This window comes from Pituophis catenifer, unplaced genomic scaffold (assembly GCF_029215685.1).
Source record: "Pituophis catenifer annectens isolate HBS135680 unplaced genomic scaffold, rPitCat1.0.hap2 SCAF_2, whole genome shotgun sequence".
NCBI lineage: Eukaryota > Metazoa > Chordata > Lepidosauria > Squamata > Colubridae > Pituophis > Pituophis catenifer.
The window spans coordinates 119,147,538-119,170,157 of record NW_027256882.1 but is presented as its reverse complement, the minus strand read 5'-3'; the positions used below and the strand labels follow the sequence as shown (position 1 = coordinate 119,170,157).

At 38.4% G+C, this 22,620-nt stretch overlaps 1 long non-coding RNA gene across 1 annotated transcript; it reads right to left on the bottom strand.

Moving 5' to 3' along the window:
• Nucleotides 1–3,749: 3,749 nt before the first annotated feature.
• LOC139311584 (uncharacterized) lies at nucleotides 3,750–4,268 on the bottom strand. Its single transcript, XR_011599948.1, has 3 exons — nucleotides 4,252–4,268; nucleotides 4,095–4,146; nucleotides 3,750–3,777 (listed from the first exon to the last, which is right to left on the bottom strand). It is a non-coding gene; the product is annotated as an uncharacterized lncRNA (long non-coding RNA).
• Nucleotides 4,269–22,620: the final 18,352 nt, after the last annotated feature.

Genomic DNA, 22,620 nt, shown 5'->3' with positions numbered 1-22,620 from the left:
AAAGATTGGTGCAATCTTTCGCAGGCCCATCAGTGAATTTGGAAGGAAGGAAATAAATAATTCATTTTTTCACTGTTTCACTTGTGAACCTGTAAAAAAGAAGGGTGTTTGAGAGTAGCAATAAGATCTGGAGCAGAAAGACATTCCTCCTGCAAGGCATAGTAGCCAACTGAAATGGAGACCTTTGTCCTGCTGCAATGAAGTAGGGCAGGTGATAAGACTCCACAAGTCAAACAGGGCAGGAAATTGCAGGCATACAGTAGGTACTATTTCCAATGGGCAGAGCTTGGATCAAGGATGATGTCATGTATTCCTGCCCCAAGGAAATATATGGGCCAGGGTCAGCTGCCTGAAGCAAGTCCTAAATCAGCCCTAGATCTTCCTGAGGGAAGCAAGAATTTGCAGTCCTAACATTACCACTCTGATCTAGAGCTTTGTTTGTGTAAGCCTGTTCTATGCTATCTGGGGAGATGATGATGACTTTAATATGCAAAAGGTTGTTTCCTGAGTTAAATATAATTTCCCGTTTACTTTCCCAGCAAGGTTCCTATCTAATTACCTGTTTGTGCTGATTCCATTTCCAAAACACTTTAACATAAGAATGTCTCTCTTGTACACACATACACATACACAGAGAGAGAAAGAGGGGGAAGGAGAAATCATTATTCAGTTTCCCCAGTTACAGTATACATTTATAAATGTCTATGCTGGCAATATCTTCTAATTGCATAACCAGTTTCAGAAATTTTGCACACTTTAGAAAACAGTTTATAAATGCTCCAGACCTTGTGTGAGCATAGCATGTCTCTGCTATTCATTAAAAAAGCACTTTTTTTAGCCTTCCACATCAGTCTTTCTTTTAAAAAAAATTAGACCTGATATGGTGTCCTCTGAAGAAACCCAGGGCCTTTCCTTTCAAGCATAGCTGTCTTCTCCTTACACTGAAAACAGAGAGTAAGGCCCAGTTGCTTGAAATAATAGGCTGCTCATAAATTATTGCAGCCATGCCAAAAGCAATATATATTTCTTTTGTGTCCTCACAGGAATGAATTCCAAAATGGATTAATTCTGTCCCACTTGCCTTCCCCTTCCCCAAATCCACTATTTATAAATAGATGAATGAAATACATATTTACCTATTTGCACTGATTTAAAGAATGCCTCATGACAGACAACTCTGTACAAACACATCCACACACATCCAAATACAGAGATAGAGTAAGTACACTGCAATTCATTGCAAGATTTAAAAAAAAAATATTAAGGCGTTGAAAAGGCTTTTCTATATAAATTTATCACTGTAAACTTAAGTCGTATGCACGCATTATACTGGAACCAGGAAATTCAAGGAATACTGATAAAACAACAAAGCATTTTTTAAAAAAAGAAGGCATGGGAAAATGGAGGGAAATGATATATTCATAAATTCCTTCTTTCCATTATACATTTTAAAAATCTTGATACCACGTTATAACCCAGGGTTGAATAAATGGAATTCCGTCTCCTTGCCAGCAGTCCTTTTGTGCCTCCCACAGACCATGAAAGCATGTGAGGTAAAATATTTGGTCACATTTACATTTTTCTCATTAGTTTTGCAGACGTTGAAGGAAGCTACTTGAATGCATATCTAAAATAATCCAAGAAATGCGTTAAGCAATACTACTTTTGAGGTGTCATTCTTTGCTCTTGTTGTTGTTGTTAACAATTAGAAGGAAAACTACCTAAACTATCTCATAATATAATTACTGCAGTTTGTTTAGAATTCTAAGAGATGCATTTGCATCTTTTGACAAGGATTTGGCAATAAATCACAGCTCTCTGGGCATTACACAGCTTAACTTGGCTTCTAGGCTAGGATTTAGCAGAAGTCTAATTGGCACAGCTGAACAAGTTATGATTTTTTCTTCGGAACAAGAATTAAGCCAAGTGAAAATGTTGATTGCACATTTGCATGGATGAAGAGCAAATTCCTTTATAATCATAGTGACCCATGATTTTATATTCCCACCTTTTGCCCAGATTAATAGACTCTTTGCTCAGGGTTTAATAACTTATAAAATAGCAAGTGCTAAATGCTTATGTACCATAATTGCCATTTCTGGCTGCGAATGCCTGGCTTTCATCTTAACTTTCACAGAAATGAAAAGGATTCCTTTCAAAGTTAGCAGAATAAAATTTGGAGTTTGCTTATTGTTGGGGATATCTTACAAATCATTGGGAGGGGTTGCTCTAATCTCAGAAAGCTAGAGGGTTTATTTTATTTATTTATTTTAAATTTATTTAAGGTAACTTTCCTCAGCCTGGCGGTGGACAGAACAATAATTCAAAATTCCTAGGATTTGGCTGCAAAGGTCTAATTTAAGTCATATAAATGAGCTGTAGAAATTGGATTAGTAAATAGTGCTAGCTTGAATTATAAGTAGTATTGATTTATACTTCTAATGTTATTGATTTGTGCTAATTAATGCCATTCAAAACTTATTTTTGTTTATTGCCAGTTTCTATAGAGTACATTCTACACAATGAGTGAAATTCTAGGGCTATTTTCTATATTGAAAATGAGTGTAAGAGGACAATGGATAATTTCAGTACCTGTTCCATGGTGTGAAGACTGGATAGAAGAGTGATTTAATTTAATTAATTTAATGTAATATTTAAATTTATATACCACCCTTGTCCTGAAGGACTCAGGGCGGTGAACAGCCATAGGTAAAAAACATAGAATACAAAATTTAAAAACAATTTAAAATATATTAAACAATTTGGCCCGACAGTTAAAATCCCCCATTTAAAATTCAAATTAAAATTACACCATTGGAGAGTTAGGCCAGCCCAGCTTGATGAAATAAAAAAGTGATGGGTTTTAATCAGTGGTGAAATGTAAAATTTGTTGCTACTGGTTCTGTGGGCGTGGCTTGGTGTGTGTAGGGGTAATATGACTGAGTGGGCGTGGCCAACTTTTTTTTTTTTAACTTTTAAAACCATTTTTTCTACAACCTCTTCGGCTGAAGAGGTTGTAAAAAAATGCTTTTAAAGCCTCTGACGATCCCAGCTGACTTGCCTAATCAGCAGAGACTTTCTTTTTTTTTTTAAAGCCTCTGACGATCCCAGCTGACTTGCCTGATCGGCAGAGGCTTTTTTTCCTTTTAACCTCTTCGGCCGAAGAGGTTGTAGAAAAAATGCTTTTAAAAGCCTCTGATGATCCCAGCTGAGCCGTGTGATCATCAGAGGCTTTTTTTTACTTTTAAAAGCATTTTTTCGGCCAAAGAAGTTGTAGAAAAAATGCTTTTAAAAATAAATAAAAAAAGCCTCTGATGATTGCGCGGCTCAGCTGGGCAATGGGAGGGACAGGGATTTTTGCTACCGGTTCTCTGAACCGCCTGCCTCCATCGCTACCGGATCAGGCGATCAGGTCCAAACCAAGAGCATTTCACCCCTGGTTTTAACCCATCATCCATTGACTCTAATTAAAATGAAATGTTTTCCATATAGGGCACTGAACTTAAATTTTTGCTTTAAAAAAAATTTGGTAAGAGCACAACTGTTACAACAAAATATATTAATGTTTGCCCAAACCCATACATACATTATAGAGATTAAAGTAAATTAAACATCAAAGAAAAGAAGAAGAAACAGACTGAGATTCTGTTTAATGTAGTGGCTAAAATGCTATGCTAGAAACTGTGAAACTTTGAGATCATTCTTCCTTAGGATAAAAGACAGCTGGGTGACTTTGGGCCAGTCGCTCTCTTTCAGCCCAACTCACACACAGAGTTGCTGCAAGGAAAATAGGAAATAGGGCATTAGATATGTAGGCTATCTTGAATTGTCCAAAATAAAAATGAATAATTAATAATATAAAAGCAACACCATATCTCAATTTAAATCAATATAAGTTTAATTATCCCAAAGGTGCTTTTTCAGGAGGCAATTGGACTTTCTTGCCTCCCGAAGAAGCACCTTTGGGACAACCATGACCTGGATGACTGAGAATCTCTACAGACTATGAGATTAATTAATTTCTACTCTGACTTGAACCTTGTGCATAATCCAAACTACGGTCCTAATCAAATCTAGAAAAAAGTTCTATTTACCTTAGTTGAGTTTAGTTGTATATACTGTGTGTAGAATTTGCAGCAGTCCGATCTGCAGGGTTCAATTTTGAGCAAAAACAAAAAAGAAAGTTAAAATAAATGTTACTCTCATTTAACAAGTTAATTAAGTCTTTGTTTAGTTATTGGTCACTGTTACCTTTTAGGAAAAGGAATCCTGTACTTCTAATCCACTGCTTTGGATTAACAAATTATTAATGAACTGTAACATGGCAGCATTCCAACTGGGCAAACATCAACTATGACAACATACAACAAACATGAACTGACCATTTTAATATTTTTTTTATTATTATTTAAAATATGGGATTTAAAGAACAGCCAGATCGGTAGGAGAACAAGTTCCTGAATACATGAACTATTCTTTCAATGTTTTATTTATTTTTTAATCTTTATTGAATGAGATGAAGTGAGGGATACAGCATTTCTATTTCAGTGAAATATAATTTCCAGCATTGCTTCTATTGAATGCATGGATAAATACATTTAGAGTATTCATTTTAACTATCTTAGGGGAGAGATATTGCATGTTTGTAGAGTGAGTGAGCAAACATTCAACATTATTTAATAATAGGTTTTTTTTTTCCATTATAGAAGCTTTGTTTATAGAAAAATTGTCCTCCATGTTCAAACTTGTTCTGAATAATGCAGCAGAAGCTGCTTGTACATATTGTTGTTTGGCTGGCATCTGCACAGTTGGGAAATTGCCAGATCAATAGATACTTCATTTAAATAAGTAAAAACAAATCAGTGTGTATTTATGTAGATATAGAAACTCCTCTTGAGGGTTACGACACCTAATTTTTTTAACCTTCAGTTATCACTTATAACAGTGATGGCTAACCTTTTTGGCACCAAGTGCCCAAAACATGTGCGCATCTCCAGTGCATGTGCCCCGCCACACCCCCGTACATTTGTATGCATCCCCCGTGCATGCTCCCTATCCTCTGCATGGGCCCCCCCAGTGCATGCGCAGCAGAGACCCGAAGACCAGCTGGCAGACAGGAGGCACACATGCATGCGTGGTAGAGCTGGGCTGGGGCAGTGGCTGGTGTGCCCACTGAGAGGACTCTGTGTGCCACTTGTGGCATGCGTGCCATAGGTTCGCCACCATGGACTTATAACATAAAAATCAAAAGAAGGCTAACTCTTGAGACAAAAGTTCTCTGTCATGGGTCCTGCTGTAATGTTTAGGTAATAAATATAGTCTTCATTTGTCTCCCAGAATTTTATATAACAAATGCAAATGCTTGTTCCCACTAGCAAAGCAAAAATAGTACAGCAAGATAAGCTTTCCCCTCATTAAGCATAAATTAGAGTAGTTATGTACAGTATACAGTATGTCTCTCTGTGTGCATCTCCAGCTGTACTGACGAGAGAACATGCATGCCATCTGTCTGACCTACAAACAAACAAGAAACCACATCAAAAAGATGTTTTGTCAAAGAGAGAGAGGGAGAGATGAGTAGAAATGAGAAATCCCCTAAGGGTCTTATGCCCTGTCTTCAAAGAAAATCATCCTATCCATAAAATAGCCAGAGAAAAACAGCAGCAAACTCAAAAGAAAGGTCGATTTTTCAAAGAGAGGAGACAAGTGAGCATTGGCTAAAAAGTACATGCCTTTGGTGTTTCTCTTTCTAGTTACACAGTTGTCACTGAAGGTGGAATTATGAGGTCATACCAAGCACAGTATTTTTACATTTGCTTAAAAGCAAAACTAAATGTCACATTTAAAAAGTGAAGAGAAAAAAAAACGTGATTAGTTTCAAACTCAGTGATACAGAAAGGGGAAAATGAAGGACAGTTATTTGGTTATTTAAGGCTGTTGGTGCATGGCTGTGCTTTTCTGTAATCTGGTTACTGCAGTAATAGATAAGGTAGTTTGAGGGGAAGTCAGCAACCAAGTGAGCATCTGGAGAATGGGAGATGCTCAATTGCATAGGAGGTATTGCATGGGAGGTATCAGGTTTGTGGGTAGCTGTAAGCATGGATTCCTGGTATGTGACCTATAGCTTTAAAAATCCACCTGTTCAGGGACAAGGCTGACTGAAATATGACTCCTGAGATGTTGGGTTTCATTTCCCAATTTCCTTCCTTGTTGGCCATGTCAATAAGTCTGATGTCAATTGGAATTCAGCAATATATGGAGAGTCACGGATTGTTTTCCCCATATGGCATGCATAACTTTTGTTGTCTGACTGCTGAAAATAATAATTGAGCCATTTAAACCAAGATGACTGTTTTTAACTGAGGAGATCGATTTGTGAGATGACATTTATAACTCAGAATATTTCTAGCCCAGAAAATGTTGCTATTGTCTCGTAATACTATATATTTCAAAATGACAGAACGGAAATTGAAACTGCTTCTCTCAGATATGTAGAGCAGGGAAGAGCTGAGCTAGTGTACTGCAGAGTTCATGAATCAATAAACTTATATTGGCTTGTGCTTAAGAAAAGAGACTATGTCTGACCAATTGTAGCAGTCACTTGGCAATAAAACAAAATATATAAAATATAATAATACTCCCCAAAAGCTTCCAATTGCAATGTTACGTTCTTTGCATTTCAGCTTGCATTAAGCTGAACTGCTTCTCCAAAAGTTCTTTATTTTCCTTTTAATGTTCTCAAACAACAACATCATTCATTTTCTTTTGCTGCTCAGCATGCAGCTTGAAGAAGTACAGGCACAATTATGCTCTTTTTCATTTTCTTTCATATGAATATGTTGTTGTGGTAACTACAAAATAGTTTGGGAAATATCCCTTAAAGAGAAGAACATTTGGATGGCTCATTTTATATACTTAAGACTGGATATTTTCTTTTCTTTTTTTAATATTAATAGGCACTTTTATTTCAATATGTTCTAGATGGGAAAACATGTTTTTGATTTTGCATGAGGACAGTTGCTTTTCACTGTTTATTAAATCAGCCTTTCTTTTTTCAAGCTTCCGTGAGCCTGAAAATGCAGGGCAGCTGCCACAGGAGTCATGCTAACTTTAATTAATTGATTGCTGACAACATCTACTCCTTTCTTCAAGGCTGCATAACTCATTGTTATTCTTTTTGGTTTTTTCTTTGGACTTGCCTCTTTAAAAAAAAAAATCCAAAGGTAATACAATTTTAAATGTTTATGATGCCATATTTGTATGTGGTATTATTAGAATCCAAGTTCTTCTAGTACTTCTTCTTATTAACCAGCAAAACTTTCTTGGTTGGAATTATTTTTTCAAGGCTGACAATTAAGACCATAAACTTTCTCTCTTGAATAGTGCCTGGGGCAAAAACATTACCCAGTTTCTGAACTGAAATCTTTGCAGATCGTAAATATTGCACAATACTTAGCGTGGAGGTTCTGCTACTGGCCTATTTAGTCAAAGATATGGCTCCAAATCAACAGTGGGTTTTTTTTTTTCAAGGTATTACCGAATTATATTTCAAAGTGTTTTATCCTACTTGTTATTTTGTATTTCCCCCATTTCTTTTTGGATATCCATATCTGATTTCTCTTTTAGTTTCCCCAAAGTATCAAATCCATGTGAAAAATAGTAGCTCATACACACACACACACAAGCATACAGATGTGTGTGTGGGGGTGTGTACACACACACCCCCACACACCCCGTGTGCATAAAATAAATCTTCTTGTCACCCCTTAGGAATCTTTGGGAAGCAAGCTTTTTTTCATTAGGGATATTCTTGACAGCAGATGGCAGCATGCAGGGTCTAGCTTGGATACATGGATTTATTTTCTGGACAAGATAATGATCACCTATGACAGCTTCTTCAATTACAGCAGGTGAGGCAAAATGAAATTAATGGGGTTTACAATGCTTACTAGTCGATGGGTCATCCTCTTTCTCTTTTTGTGTGCTTGCACAATCATAGCCATCCATTATTTCTAATTATTCCAAATCAAATGTGCCGTAATATAGAACTGTAGCAATTTCTCCATGATGCAGAATGAGGATTCATCATAAGAAGCAGATGAAGTACATAAAACCTTATTTTCAGTATAAAGTCAGATTAAAACGTATACTTCCTTGACTATTCTTTGTAACATTCTCTCTCTGAGTGTGTACGTGCATGCATGCTCCGTTGTTTTTTAGAGCTGTCTGTACTTCTCAACTTTTCTCCTTTTCTTTTCAGGCTCTAACATTTTGTTGATGCTTTTCCCTCCTCCACATTTCACACTGTATGACATCTCCAACTGCAATGCAAACATAACTTGGCAGATAGCTTTTGGATATAGTGATGCCTATATATATATATATTCTGGGAAAAATGAAACAAAGTTTACATTTGATACATATTTGTATGCTTACCTGCTTAATTTTGACTGGATATGGTGTTGTGGCCCGCCAGCAGCTTGCGCGGATTGTTGCTGATCCTGTCGACGAGGAGGCTGGTGTGGTGTCGCGCCAGCAGCCTGTGCAGCCGGCACTCAAGTCGGACAGTGAGGATGCTGAAGAAGATGTAGTACTAGAGGCAGGGATTCAGCTAGGGCCTTCAGAACCTCCAGAGGCTCCTTTAAGTGAAGAGGATGAAGTGGAGCAGCCTCTTCTCAATGCACGACCACGCAGAGCTGCCAAAAGGCAGGAGTGGTTACTCAGGAGGAGGAGTAAGGCTTGGGGCTAATTGGCCACTCCCGTAGCCTATTTAAGTTTGCACACAGCTTGTACAAAGCTGCAGGAAACAACGTACATTTGTTCGCTGATCATTGAGTTTGGATTTTCTTTGCAAACATTGCTTCTGGGCTTTCTGCCAACTCTAGTAAGACTCTATCTTATCTGTGGAATTTCTGGCAGGTTGTTAAGAACATTTTATTAACAGCCTCATTTGCAAAAGACTGTGTTTGAAATAAACTGAGTTTTGTTCGGAGTTTGTGTGTGCTGCATTCTTTGGGATCCGTAGCTGGGCCAGAACATATGGATATTAATTCAGGGAAAAATGAAGTATACATATATTAATTTTCTGTGAATGGAATCCTTTTCTTTCATACGGTCCCAAATTCAGTTCAGTCTATCTGCAATAACTGATGTGATAATTGCATGCATGTATTTATCACATGGTGTAATGTACACAGGGGTGGATTCTATTTACCTTTACTACCGGTTCGCAACGGGGCCGTGTGCATGCCCTTCTGCGCAAGCACAGAAGCTTCTGCACATGCACAGAAGCATTTTGGTGATGTCAGGGTCAGTGGGTGGAGCCTTCCGCCAGTTTTACTACTACTGGGGGCAATCCACCACTGAATGTATATGATACTTTACAACAGGATCAGAAAATTCAGCAATAAAAAGTGCAATGTTAGGAGAAAAGAGAAAATAATTCCTCATGTTTCCATCAGATAAATCCCACTCCTGCCCACACGCTTGCTTAAGACTATAGTGGGGATTGCTTTTAATTCTGGGTAAACATATGTAAAATTACAGCAGTTGGTTAAATTTTGCCATAGAAATGGATGAAGTTCAGCCTAAAATACTCAGTTCAGAAGTTTTTATGTGCTATTTTAACAAATAAGTGGTGGTTTTTTTTGTTTTTTTTTTTTTTTGTTGTTGTTAGTAATTTGCATCCATTCCTGATTCTTAAATAGCTACAGGCTGCATAAAATCACAGCAGTTTTTAATCCTTAGTGTTAGACTTGGATTAAATATAGTACATGTCTGTGTTAAGGGATGGCACAACATGGCAACAGCATGACCTAAATCAACCTGCACAACACTGGCCCATGGGCACATGTGACCCACCAAGCAGCCTAGTATGCCTCCTCAGCATTTTTTTTTTTTAAATAATCAATTCACTGCTGAATGTTGTCACCACCAGCAGGAAGCCACTGTCACCTTGGTTTTCCCTGCACCTCCATTCCCAAAAACACATTGCTCAGTGCCTCCAATGCCTTCACACCTCAAAGAAACTGCCAGCTCCATTGTGTCACCATGCCACAAGCTGTGAAATAGCTGATTGCCATACCAGCTATTCCTTTGAGCCTGAGATTATTTTAAGGTATCAAGTGTGGCCTTTTCTACCCTACAAGATATGTAGACCTGATCTATATGGATGGCACTAATTTCCCTTGTGCCCTGCAATCTAAAAAAATAAATAAATAAGCAGATGTGCTTTTGTTTTACAGATGTACACAGATCCTGGAATCTCTGAAATCTGAAAATATGTTCAGCCGTTGCTCAAAAATACTTCCAGCTAATTGGTTGCTGGGCTGAGATTGCTTTTAGACCAAGCTAGATATTTAAACACACTTCCTGTTATTAGGCTTGAATGCAGGAGTGAAATCTATTTACCTTCCTTACCGGTTTGGACATGCACACGCACACCTTCTACGCATGCACAAAACCTTCTACACATGTGCAGAAGGTAAAAAAAATACTTCCTGGTTAAAACCAGGAAGTAATGACACCGAGGCGGCGATCGCTACTGGATCGGGCAATCTGGTCTGATCCGGGAGCATTTCACCCCTGCTTGAATGGTTTAGAAATCTTTCAGTAAGAGATATAGGTAGGTAGACTGTAGTCTACCTACTAAAAAGCAGAGTCTAGCTTCTAACAGATTAAAAAAAAACTCCTTATGTCTGCTCTATTTCATTCACCCTTAGTTTTAAAAAAAGCATGAGTATGACATTGACTTTCTGCCTAAGAAAGGAAGTACAGAAGATATCTATTAATATTTATGTTCTTGTAAGAGGACAGTAACACCTACTGAGAAGAGGATCACATAGATTCCACTGTGCTGACAGAAATAATTGCACCTCTGAGTTTACAGCAACTCTAGTTTTGGAGGCAGCATTTGACCATTCTTGTAAGTCTGAAAGTTATGATGAAAGAAGGCGTGAATCCTGGCTGCCATAAGTAAGTTCCCAGTGAAATGTCCTCTAGCACAGGGGTCTCCAATCTTGGCAACTTTAAGACTTGTGGACTTCAACTCCCAGAATTCCTCAGCCAGCTTTAAGTCCACAAGTCTTAAAGTTGCCAAGGTTGGAGACCCCTGCTCTAGCAACAGCCACTTCTCAAATGGTATTGAAAATATGTGTACCCTGGACTAGCTAATCAGTCAAGAGTCCTCCAAAGCAGTGGTGGGTTGCTACCGGTTCGGCCCAGTTTGGGCAAAACGGTAGCAGCGGCAGTGGGAGGCTCCGCCCACCCATCCAGACATCATCAAATATGATCTGCACATGTGAGCGAACCAGTAGCAAAGGTAAGTGAAACCCACCCCTGCTCCAAAGCTATACAAACAAGAAACTGCTTCTTCTTTACAATGAGCTTCATTGCCTCTTTTTTTAGTGCATCACTTCTTCATGTAGCTAGAAGATATCTGATCAAAGTAAGAGCACAACAAGAAGTGAATAATGCTAAGTGGAGCTTTATATACCAGAACAGCTAACAAGAATGGCAGGGGTAAGCTTTAGCTTTTAATGTCATGAGCTTTAGCCTCAACAAAGCTGAAGTATCAACATGATACTGTTGATACTTGCATATACTGTATGCAAGTACAACTAAACATTTTCTTTCTCGCAATTTCCCAGCTTTCTCAGACTGCTGGAGGAGATTTTTCTCACTATCAGAGTGGTTATAACACAGATGTTATCATGAAGAATGTTTCTGTTTGAAACCCAGCAGGAACTTCTTTTTTAAAAAAGGACTATTTTATTTTCTGTGAGCAACTTGCTTTTCTACTGGAAGATTCCATTAGGAAAAGGGAGAAAATGTGGTGAAACAGCGTTCCTGCCTCTGGGAAGTAACCAGTTGAAATACAGAGTTGTGAGAGATTGTGGGGATGCTGGGAGGAATGTTTGACATAAACAACTAAGAGACCTCATAAATGGCTGCTCAGCCCATCCTGTAAAAAGCCTGGGAAGAAGTACAAAAAGCTATATTATATCTGTCAGTAACAACAAGCAAGGCCTTCCTAATGCCTCTAGGACATCCAGAATCACTAGTGTCGATATTTTAAAAGAAAACACCCTCCCTTAAAAAGAAACAACTGGAAGCCGCAAGGAAAAAAAAAACAGGTGAGAGTACCTAACCATTAGGTAATTCAATAAGAAGCTGGTTGTAAATTATATCCAAGTAAATTAGGGCTAGATCTTCATAAATTCAAAGATCAACATGGACATTGTTGTACATCATTGGTATGATAAGGAGGGCACTCACTTTTCAATCCTTCCTTAACTCTGTTTCCTGGCCAAATATTTGGAAATGTCCCATTGTGGGAGAAACCTATTAAGGGTTAGGGTTAGGTCTCCATGAATTCAGAGATCAAAATGGACATCGTCAAGGGATTCGTACGGCATTGGTATGCTTAGGAGGGCCACCATTCTCATTCCGTCACCACTCCTAAAGGGTAATTTCTAGATACTGTGCTTTGTTCTTTTCTATGGAAAAGAAGTCTTTTTTTTTTTTAAATAAAAAAAGTTCCTGCTGGGTTTCAAACAGAAACATTCTTCATGATAACACCTGTGTTATAACCACTCTGATAGTGGGAAATATATATATATATATCACCCAGCAGTCTGAGAAAACTGGGAAAATGCCAGAAAGAAAATGTTTAGTTGTACTCACATATGTGTTCATGTTTATACTTCAGCTTTGTTGAGGCTAAAGCTCGTGATCCCTGTCAGGAGTTCAGTCCTGACCAGTTCAAGGTTGACTCAGTCTTGTGGGCAATATGCTGACTCTATAAACCGCTTAGAGATTACTGTAAAGCACCAAGAAGCGGTATATAAGTCTAAGTGCTGTTGATATTGCTATGTTGTTATTCCCTGTATGACTCCCTTGTTCTCGCATAGAAGTACAGGATAGGACTGGTCCTTTTCAGAGATGCTAAGACCATCTTCATGTAAAATGTATATATTTATACCAACATTATCTTTTTTTTTTAGTCCTATAATATATTAATATAAAAATGAGGAACACAAGCAATTCTGGTTTTGAATTCAATTACTCATTCTCTAAAGATGGTTGATGCAGCAAAGTGACAGAGATATTGTACTGAATAGATAAGAGATGCAGTTAGAGTGCAGTACTGCAGACTACTTCTGCTGATCACTGGCTGCCAGCAGTTTGGCAGATCGAATCTCACCAGGCTCAAGGTTGACTCAGCCTTCCATCCTTCCAAGGTCAGTAAAATGAGGACCCAGATTGTTGGGGGCAATATGCTGACTCTGTAAACCTCTTAGAGAGGGCAGTAAAGCACTATGAAGCGATATATAAGTCTTAAGTGCTATTGCTATTACATGGGCTGAATAGAGAATGGATCAGTTCTTCCAGCATAAAGTGTAAAGGAACACTACTGACTACATGGAAAAATGCACACTTAAAAAAAAAAGAAATAAATATATAATTTAAGATAACAACAAATAGGACATATTTCATTTCTCCAGGCCACCAATATCAAAGTGGCAGATCTAGAAAATATGAATCATGAGAACCAAATTCATATTAAAACAGCAGGGCTAGAGTTTAGTACAAGATTTAACGGTATCTTTTAGATCAGAGGTGTCAAACTTGCATCATCACAGTGGTGTCACATGACGTATCAGGACTTTTTTCCTCTTTGCTAAACTGGGCATAGGTGTGGCCAGCGCGGGATGCATCTGACCCCTTGGGCCACAAATTTGACATTCCTGTTTTAGATTAAACAAAGACCATGTTTTCTTGTAAACTGTAATTGTTCTGTGCAAAAATATCTGGGTAACACCTAACCTTTTCTCCAGCAATTATTGAGTAATTCCTACTTTTTCCCACCTCATTTTTATCACACTTTCTTTCCTTCCTCTTTTTATCCCAACAACAGCTTTAATGCAGTGTGTCCATGCATTATCTATAATACATACATACATACATACATACATACATACATACATACATACACAAGTCTTGGCGCATTCGGCTCTTTTCCCATGTAAGATTGAGAGTATCTTGGTGATGTTTCGATGAGGTCCCACTCATCATCTTCAGGCTGATGTCTTCGGCTTCATACTGTTGCGAGGAAAGCATCATCGGAGATGACATCTCTCTATAAATACTGGTGGGGAGGTGTGGAGTGCTGGCTTTGTTGCTGTAAGCGGGTTGGTTGACTGTGATGTTACATCTTGGTTAGTTGATGGAGTTGATGTTTGCAGATTAGTCAGCTGTTTCATAACATCCTGTGTGGGCAAGGTCCTAGCTGTGTGCCCATTAGTCTTTTGTGTTTTTTAACAACTTGGGTAATGGGTTCTGTGATAGCATCCTGAGCTCCAGTGTTGTGACATCCTGAGTTCTGTGATGTATTGTCTTGAGCAGATGGGTGTGATGCAACCTCCCGGGCTTTGGTTTGGCTCCGAATCTGAGTCTTGTTATGTGCTCATGGCGTGTGTTGGTTTGCTTTGTGTGGGGATTGGAGGGGGGGCAGCAGCTGGCAGTGCCACTGTGGTCCGGCCCCTGGATGGTGGTTGCATTTCATCTATGGGGTGGGATTGGATTTGAATCTGGTGAGGATGATTAGTGGTGGCTTCATGTGTTATCCTGGGTCTGGTGTCAATGTTTGTGGCTGGGGCTCGTTTGTTGACTAGGGCTAGTTTCCAGATGTCTGGTAGGCAGGAGGTATCATCACATTTATTCATGTTATGGGGGGTGTTTCTCTATTTCGATGGCTTCCATAATTATTCTCTTGTTGAAGTGTTCAGTTTGAGAGATTAATTTGGTTCCTTCAAAATCAATTTCATGTTCTGTTGTTTTAAGGTGCTGGAAAAGGGAGGAAATTTTTTCTTCTTTTCTGACTGTGTTCTTGTGTTCTGCGATGCGTGCATTTATTCTCCTATTGGTTTGTCCAATGTATGTGGCTGGGCAGTTTTTGCATGGTATTTCATAGACTCCTTCATTTTCTAGCTTGATCTTGTCTTTGGGGTTTCTTAAGATGTTGGCTATTTTTTGGTCAGGGCAGAAGGTTGTCTTGATGTTGTGTTTGTGGAGAATTTTGCTGATTTTATCTGTGGTGCCTTTGATGTAAGGGAGGAGGGCGATGCCATTGTCCTGTTCTGTGTCTCGGTTCTTGGGGGGTGTCTCCCTTTGGATTAGGTTGGTAATTGTGTTTCTTTGGAATCCGTTCGAGATTAATACGTTTGTGAGAGTGTGTAATTCAGTTTTCAGGTGGTCTTTGTCGGCTAGGTGTTTGGTTCTGGAGATGAGAGTCTTGGCTACGGAGTTGATCTGTGCAGACCTGTGGGACCTCATTGAAAAATCACCAAGATACTCTCAATCTTACATGGGAAAAGACCCGAATATGCCAAGACTTGCATACCTGCCCGTGAAAATCTACGAAAACAAATATATATACTATATATATATATATATATATATGTGTGTGTGTGTGTGTGTGTGTGTGTGTGTGTGTGTGTGTGTGTGAAAATATGGATACAGAATTGAAGGAGAGAGAAACGAGATTGAAAATATGGGTCAGGAGAAGGCATGGGTCAATTACCTCATTCTATCCTTTTCTTAATCCTTGCAGTGCTTCTCTTGATGTGACAAGAAGGTTGCCTTTCCATATATAGTTATTCTACAGACAGAAATCGTAATCTGCCTCACTCTTTCTTGCAGCCTCTGATTATTACAAACCTTGGTCCTGCCCACTCTTTCCAAGAATATCCTTCCCTGTCTCCTAGCTTGCAATAGCTCGCTCCCTGCTGTTTTGACTGAAGGAATGATTGGCAAAGCAGCCAGCTGTGGTAAGTTATGGTGGCACTTCTCCAGGATTTTCTTAATAGGAACTCCCTCTCATCTTATGTTTCCTCATTGAAAGAGGCACAGCAAGGATCATAGAAGATCTGGGTGGGAAGACACATAGCTGAATGATTAGGAGGAGATCTGTAGGATTCTGCTGCAATAGAATTCTGGTTGACAAACATACATTGAAAGGTAAAGCGAGAGGAAGAGAGATTGGTGTGCACCTTCACAATGGCATCAAGACTATTTTTCATCTGCTTACAATACTATGATAAGTTGCAACCAAAGTGAGCAGCAATTATATTATAAAACTTTGGAGTTGTCACATGCTCCTTGGGAGAAGGATATTTATCTTCTCTGGAAAAACCCAAACTTTCCACAGTTTCAGGACATTAATACCTTATTATAGTTGCTAAAACTGTTTGAACCCATAAGAGATACAGCTTCCAGTTAACTAGAGTTAAGGCCAATATTTTGAAGTTGTTTAATTCTAGAAATTTACCCCATGAGTTAAACTAATGATTATAATACTATAATTCATTGTATCCTACTGCGTTTCCCTGAAAATAAGACCCTGTCATATTTTTTTGAACCCTGAAATAAGCACTTGGCCTTATTGCCATGTGCTCAAAAGCCCAATTGGGCTTATTATTAGGGGATGTCTTATTTTGGGGTAAACAGGGTATGCAGATGTCATGTCAATACTTTTGAATATCTATATCACTACTATTCACAGATTTGGAATCTGGAGTATGAATTAGAACAGCTAGCTTTCAACAAATTTATATTTTAGCCTTTAGTATGGTACTGAATGAATGAATGGGGTAAACAATGACTTATTGAGATGTCTATGTATGCAGTATCGTCCTTCCTGTCTCCATCAAATCTATAATATGGAGGATTTCCCAGAGTGAAGTCCATAAAAAACTTCAGAATAATCCTGTTGGATCAGTCCAGGATCATCTTAGTGCAAGTGTTTCTTGACCATTCACTGCCTCCAGTGTTCACAGTGAGAAGATGGAAGTATATAACTCTATGCTACCATTGTTTCCTGCAAATGGTACTTGGAGGCAAGCTTTATACCAGATGTGTCAAACTCAAGACCCGGATGTGGCCTGCAAGGTGCTTAGATCTGGCCCATGGGGCCTCCCTGGAAACAGCAAAGGACCGGCCTGTGGTGCCTCTGCCAGCAAAAATGGAGCTCAGGAGGACCATGCACATTTTTGGCTGCGCTGGACTCCTGCAACTCTCTGCCAGCAAAAACAGAGCTCGGTTTTTGCTGGCAGAACGCTCGGGCCACCACAGGTGCCTCTGACATCTGTAACGTCGAGCTCACCATGCCCACCCTGGCCATGCCCACCCTGGCCATGCCCACCCTGGCCAACCCACTTGCCCCCCAGATCAAACACAACCCTGATGCAGCCCTCAATGAAATCGAGTTTGACACCCCGCTTTATACAAACACACAAATAACAATGAGTCTTGAAGACTGAAGATCTTGATAGGGATTTTTAAGACTACTGAGGTAGGTGATCCTTGCCAAGCCTTCAAGATTGGCCTCTGGATAAAGCTGCTTTCATAGCAGGGTTAAATCTTCTGGTTATTTTTCTTTGAGCTTTCAAACATCAGTATAATATGTATCGATTCTGCTAGAGGAAAACTTTTTGTTCTGTAGAATATTGATTCCGACTTCTTGATTTAAAAAACAAATCACTATTTGAATATTGTCTTCAGCAAAAAAATGTTCATTACTAGCAACCTTTTCCAGTTACAAGAAGTTCTGATGTACTCTCTCCTTTATGTATATATTTGAGGAGAGGAACTGATAATCTACCAGTGGTGAAATGTAAAATTTATTACCACCGGTTCTGTGGGCATGACTTGGTGGGAGGGGGGTAATGTGATTGGGTGGGCGTGATCAACTTTTTTAAAAAACTTTTTTAAAGCATTTTTTACAACCTATTCGGGTAAATAGTTTGTTAAAAAATGCTTTTAAAAGTAAAAAAAAAAAGACTGATGATCGTGCACCACAGCTGTGATCGTCAGAGCTTTTTTTTTTACTTTTAAAAGCATTTTTTAACAAACTATTCACCCAAATAGGTTGTAAAAATGCTTTTAAAAGGTAAAAAAAGGCTCTGACGATCATGCGGCACAACTGTGATCGTCAGAGTCTTTTTTTTAACCTTTGAAAAGCAGGGAGTAACGACACCCGGCCGGGTGGGTGAAGCCTTGTGCCACCATCGCCGCCAGTTCTCTGAACCACCTGCCACAATCGCTACCAGATCTCCCGATCCAGTCCAAACCAGGAGCATTTCAGGCCTGTATTCTACCAAGTAATTACCATTAGGTTCTGCTGCAATCTCCCCCACCTTGTAATTTTCTACTTCCCTACAGAGTCATTTTGTTCCCTAGTAGTTGCGAAAAGAACTCCGAGTATATGTCTCATATTTGATGAGTCATTTTGAACAACTTTTCTGAATGGGCTGCAGCAGTGAAAACAATGCTCTTCGCATGGTTAGGGAGAGAAGAAAGCTCCCCTTATCCAACAGGTCTGATTGCATATTACCCCTACATAGCTCAACATCTGTTTCCTGGAATCACTGAATGAAAAAATCATTCATTCAGTAGTCATTTGCCACAATGTCCAACCCTTCCCTTCCTTAGTTGCTGAATCAGAAGAGGGTTGACTGCCAATGCCTTCAGGATTAGAAGACATTACTCACAAATATACACAAGCAGCTTCAAATTTCAAAGGTCCCTATGTTCTTGTCTAGGTACCATTCATTTTGTGAGAAGTCTTTTTTTCACCTGCAAATTGTTTATAATCTTTAGTTTTATTCTGGATCAAAGGCTATGCTTCTATTGCCTTTTCTCATAATTTTCCTCATCAATGCTTCATTCCTTCATGACCAGATGGATCTCATCCACACATGAAAGTCCTCAGGTGAGTAACATTCCTTAATCATCTCTTACTTTGTAGATGATTTCTTTCTTTCTTTCTTTTTTTTTGCTTCATTGTCACTAGTTGTCTTCATCTTTTGCCTTATGACCATGAGTAGTATAGTCAGGTTTATTTTCTTTGCTTTTCATTATGCTTGCATATGTGATAAGATTTCTTAAACAAGTGTCCCTTGTGCAGGTTAACAATGCCATCCATTGTAATGTTTCTCATGCCATCCAAGGCATGAACTACCTTTTGTTATTGAAGGTGATCAGCCTAACAGGGCCCTTTACTAGTAAAGATGCTTTTTTGTTTGTTTGTTTAAGAGTATTTCATGGACGTTTGGGGATGGTTTTCAAGGATCTGCACTCATCCTGTTTTTCTTTTTAATTTAAACATTCTGATTCCTTCATTTCTATTGTGATGGTAGAGCTGTAAGACCCTCGGTGATATATAAACAATATATACCTTTTTTCATAATAACAATTGATAAAGATTAAGCTAATCCTGTTTCTAGAATTATACATCATATAATGAGGGTAAAAATCCCTACTTTCTATTGAATTTATAGTTCTTAATTATTCTGGACAACAATATTCTTCCTGTTAATTTTCAGAAAAATAGAAGCAATGCTGATAGTATTGCTTATCGTTTCATGAGTGGAAGTGAAATGATTCGCTGGGAACACTATAGAAAGAGTTAATCTCTAACCTCATGTCCTTAGTCTGGTTGATATGCTGTAGTTGTCACTGTAAATATATGTTGTATACGGAGGGAGAAAGAGAAAAATGATATATATTTTCTATGTAATTTGTAGCCTGTTTTATATCTTTCCACAAATGACAGGTAGACAGTATTCTTTTCATGAATTTTGAGGAGAAAATACAGCAAAAATATGAGAAACAAGTTTTAACTTTCAAAAATTTTAATGAGGCTGTTTCAAAAGCATACAAAAAACTCAAAATATTTTTAAATATAATCTGCATAAATTGGGATTTTCTGTTGAAAATTAAGGGCTGGACAAGTGATTTGCTCATGGCAAGGAAAGTGCCTCTCTGAATGACCTGTGTAGTCCTATAATATATCACAGCTAGTTAAATGTTAAGGTGAAAGGAAAGGGGGAAAAAAATCCAGATACTTTAACCATTAATTGCAGTTAAGCAAAGTAGATTATTGAATAGCAGAAACATTAAGATCCAATTGTGGAAAATAGTTTGTCAAGCACAGTCTTTTTCCAGCTAAACTATATAGAAAATGTGCTTGCCAGAAAAACACATGGATGCTTGTGGAGCTGACAAATTCTTTTTCAAGGGACATTAATCAGATGAAATTTAAAAGGCATTTGCTTCTGGCCTTAAATTCTTCAGTCTGGAACGAATTGCATTGGAAATCACTCAGATCACTCAGAAAGAAGCCTTGAATTGATAGTGAGTGTGAATACACATCTCCTTTACTATTGGAATTGGTTTCAGTGTTTATGATTCAAAGCATCTAGATTAATGTAACTCCTCTTTGCTTTTCCTGTGAAAACTTATCAACCATTCTATGAAATAATGAGAGATCAAAAATAGATTGTTGTTATTATTTTCCCCAGATGTTTTTAACTCTTGAGGATCTTAAATAGCAAACTTGGCACCATAATAACTGTACAGCAACATTAGCAGCATACACTATTTTTGCCACATAAGTTGGTAAAACACCATACATTCAATGCATATGGACCAGAACAGAACTGATCCACACACTGACATATACTGTATTTTCATAAATAACATACTAAAGAATAACATGTTATTCTAAAAATAACATACTATAATGTGTCTATCAAATATTATAATTTTATTTATTGTTAGCATTATGAATATGTCTGGGAATGAAGAGCCAATTCGCTGATTTGATTACTAAGGAGGGAAAGGAGGTGTTGGTTGTATTTTTTGTGAGAGACCCCAATTCTAGGCACCAAGGTAGTTAATGGTCAGACAATGGATTAAGTGCAGTGGTGAAATCTGAACTGGTTTGCTACTGGTTCGCTGGCCGTGCATGAGCAGTACGCCAAATGTGTGCTCTGTGCATGCGAGTGCATGCACAGTATGTGCCAAAAGGATGCTTGGGAAGGTAAGTAGAAGCAAGGGGGGGATCAACTGTGGTGCGCGATTTAGCTTTGCTAGAAGCAGGATTTCCTGCTTTCTAGCAAAGCTAAACTGCGCTGCACAGCTGATTCCCCCCCACTGTTTTACTTACCTCCTGAGCCTCCTTTTGGCACATGCTGCATGTGCGCACATGCCCAATACACACCAAAAGGAGGCTTGGGAAGGTAAATAGAACAGTGAGGGGGGATCAGCTGTGGTGTGCAATTTCACTTTGCTTGAAAGCAGGATTTCCTGCTTTCTAGCAAAGCTAAAACCACTGCACAGCTGATCATTGGAAATACCGGTTTGAAGGAACCGGTAGCTTTTTTTAACTACTGGTTCACCTGAACCAGTAGCTTTTTAAACTGCCAGTTCAACCAACTCAGTAGCTAACTACCGGTTTGTCCAAACTGGAGTGAACCGGTAGCATTTCACCCCTGATTAAGTGAGATGGAGTCTGTAGGATCTTAGTCATAACTCATTGTCCTTTAAATCTGCTAGCTGAGATAGATAGAGGATACTGCCGGGTTCTTTCCTACAGTGTGATTGAAACATTCAATAAATCTATTCCCAGGTTAATAGGTACCATTGTCTCTGCTTCAAATTAAGTAGGCAACACTTCTTCATGAAAATATGTTCCTTTTCTGGATAAATGCTGGCAAGTGTGAGTCTCTTTGTGTGAGTGGAAAATGCTCAGCAGTTAATGTTGGAAAGTGATCATTACATGCCTGACATCCAATATTAGAAAGAGAGAAAGGAGAGTTCTCAAGCTACCTCCACCATTTTACAACCTCTAGGGATTTTGGTCTCATGTCTTTTTTTCCAGAGTCATTCACAAATGGGGGAAAAGGAACAAAAATATTAGCACAGCATCAATTTCTATGTGCCAACAATAAAACAATTTCTATGTGCCACTTTGTTTGAATGCTAGTATGCAGAGCATTTCCTCAGTTGTTGCCTAGCAACTATTGTAATGATTCACTAAAATAATAAGGAGGTGGACACAGTGACCAGGAGGAAGGCACACAGATGAGTATAAAGCTATTGGAATAGATACAATTTAAGAGGTAATTTGGGTACAATATATTGATACTTATTCAGAATTTTTGATACAAGTTCAGTACCATTCTGCTAGAACACATGGTCAAAATGTAATCTTCTAACAATTAATAGAAATTCTGAATAGTTATGGAGAAGTAAACAAGACAATTTTAGAACAGTAGATGTTGGTTGTCGTCCTGATTGATACTAGGCAAAATTGATTAGATCATACAATACAATATTGTATTTCTTTACAAATACTGATTTTTCTTGGCCTCTGCTTTTCTAGTGTATCTCCTTAATCTGGTGATCAGTACTCTGAGCTTTAGTTTAATAGTCTTTGGGGTTCAAGCCCTTGCATTTTTTCAGTAGTTGAGTCTTAGCCTTAATCTGCACACCTTTCTGTCATTCTACCAGTTGACTAATCTCTCTCTGAGTGGTCTTAATCCTAGCCTCTAACCTCATTTTCCAAATGGTGGAATATGTACAGCTGTTTTTGATCTGGTAGCTAAGCATTTCCAAGAGTAGAGTGATTGTAATGTATAACAATAGAGTAGTTGTAATGTATAACAGTTCACTGTTTTGAGTTATGGTAGTAGTAGGGATTGTTGGGAGGATTCTGTTGGCATCTTCTACCATACTATCTGATAGTACTTCTCCACTGAGCCTTGGTAAGTATAC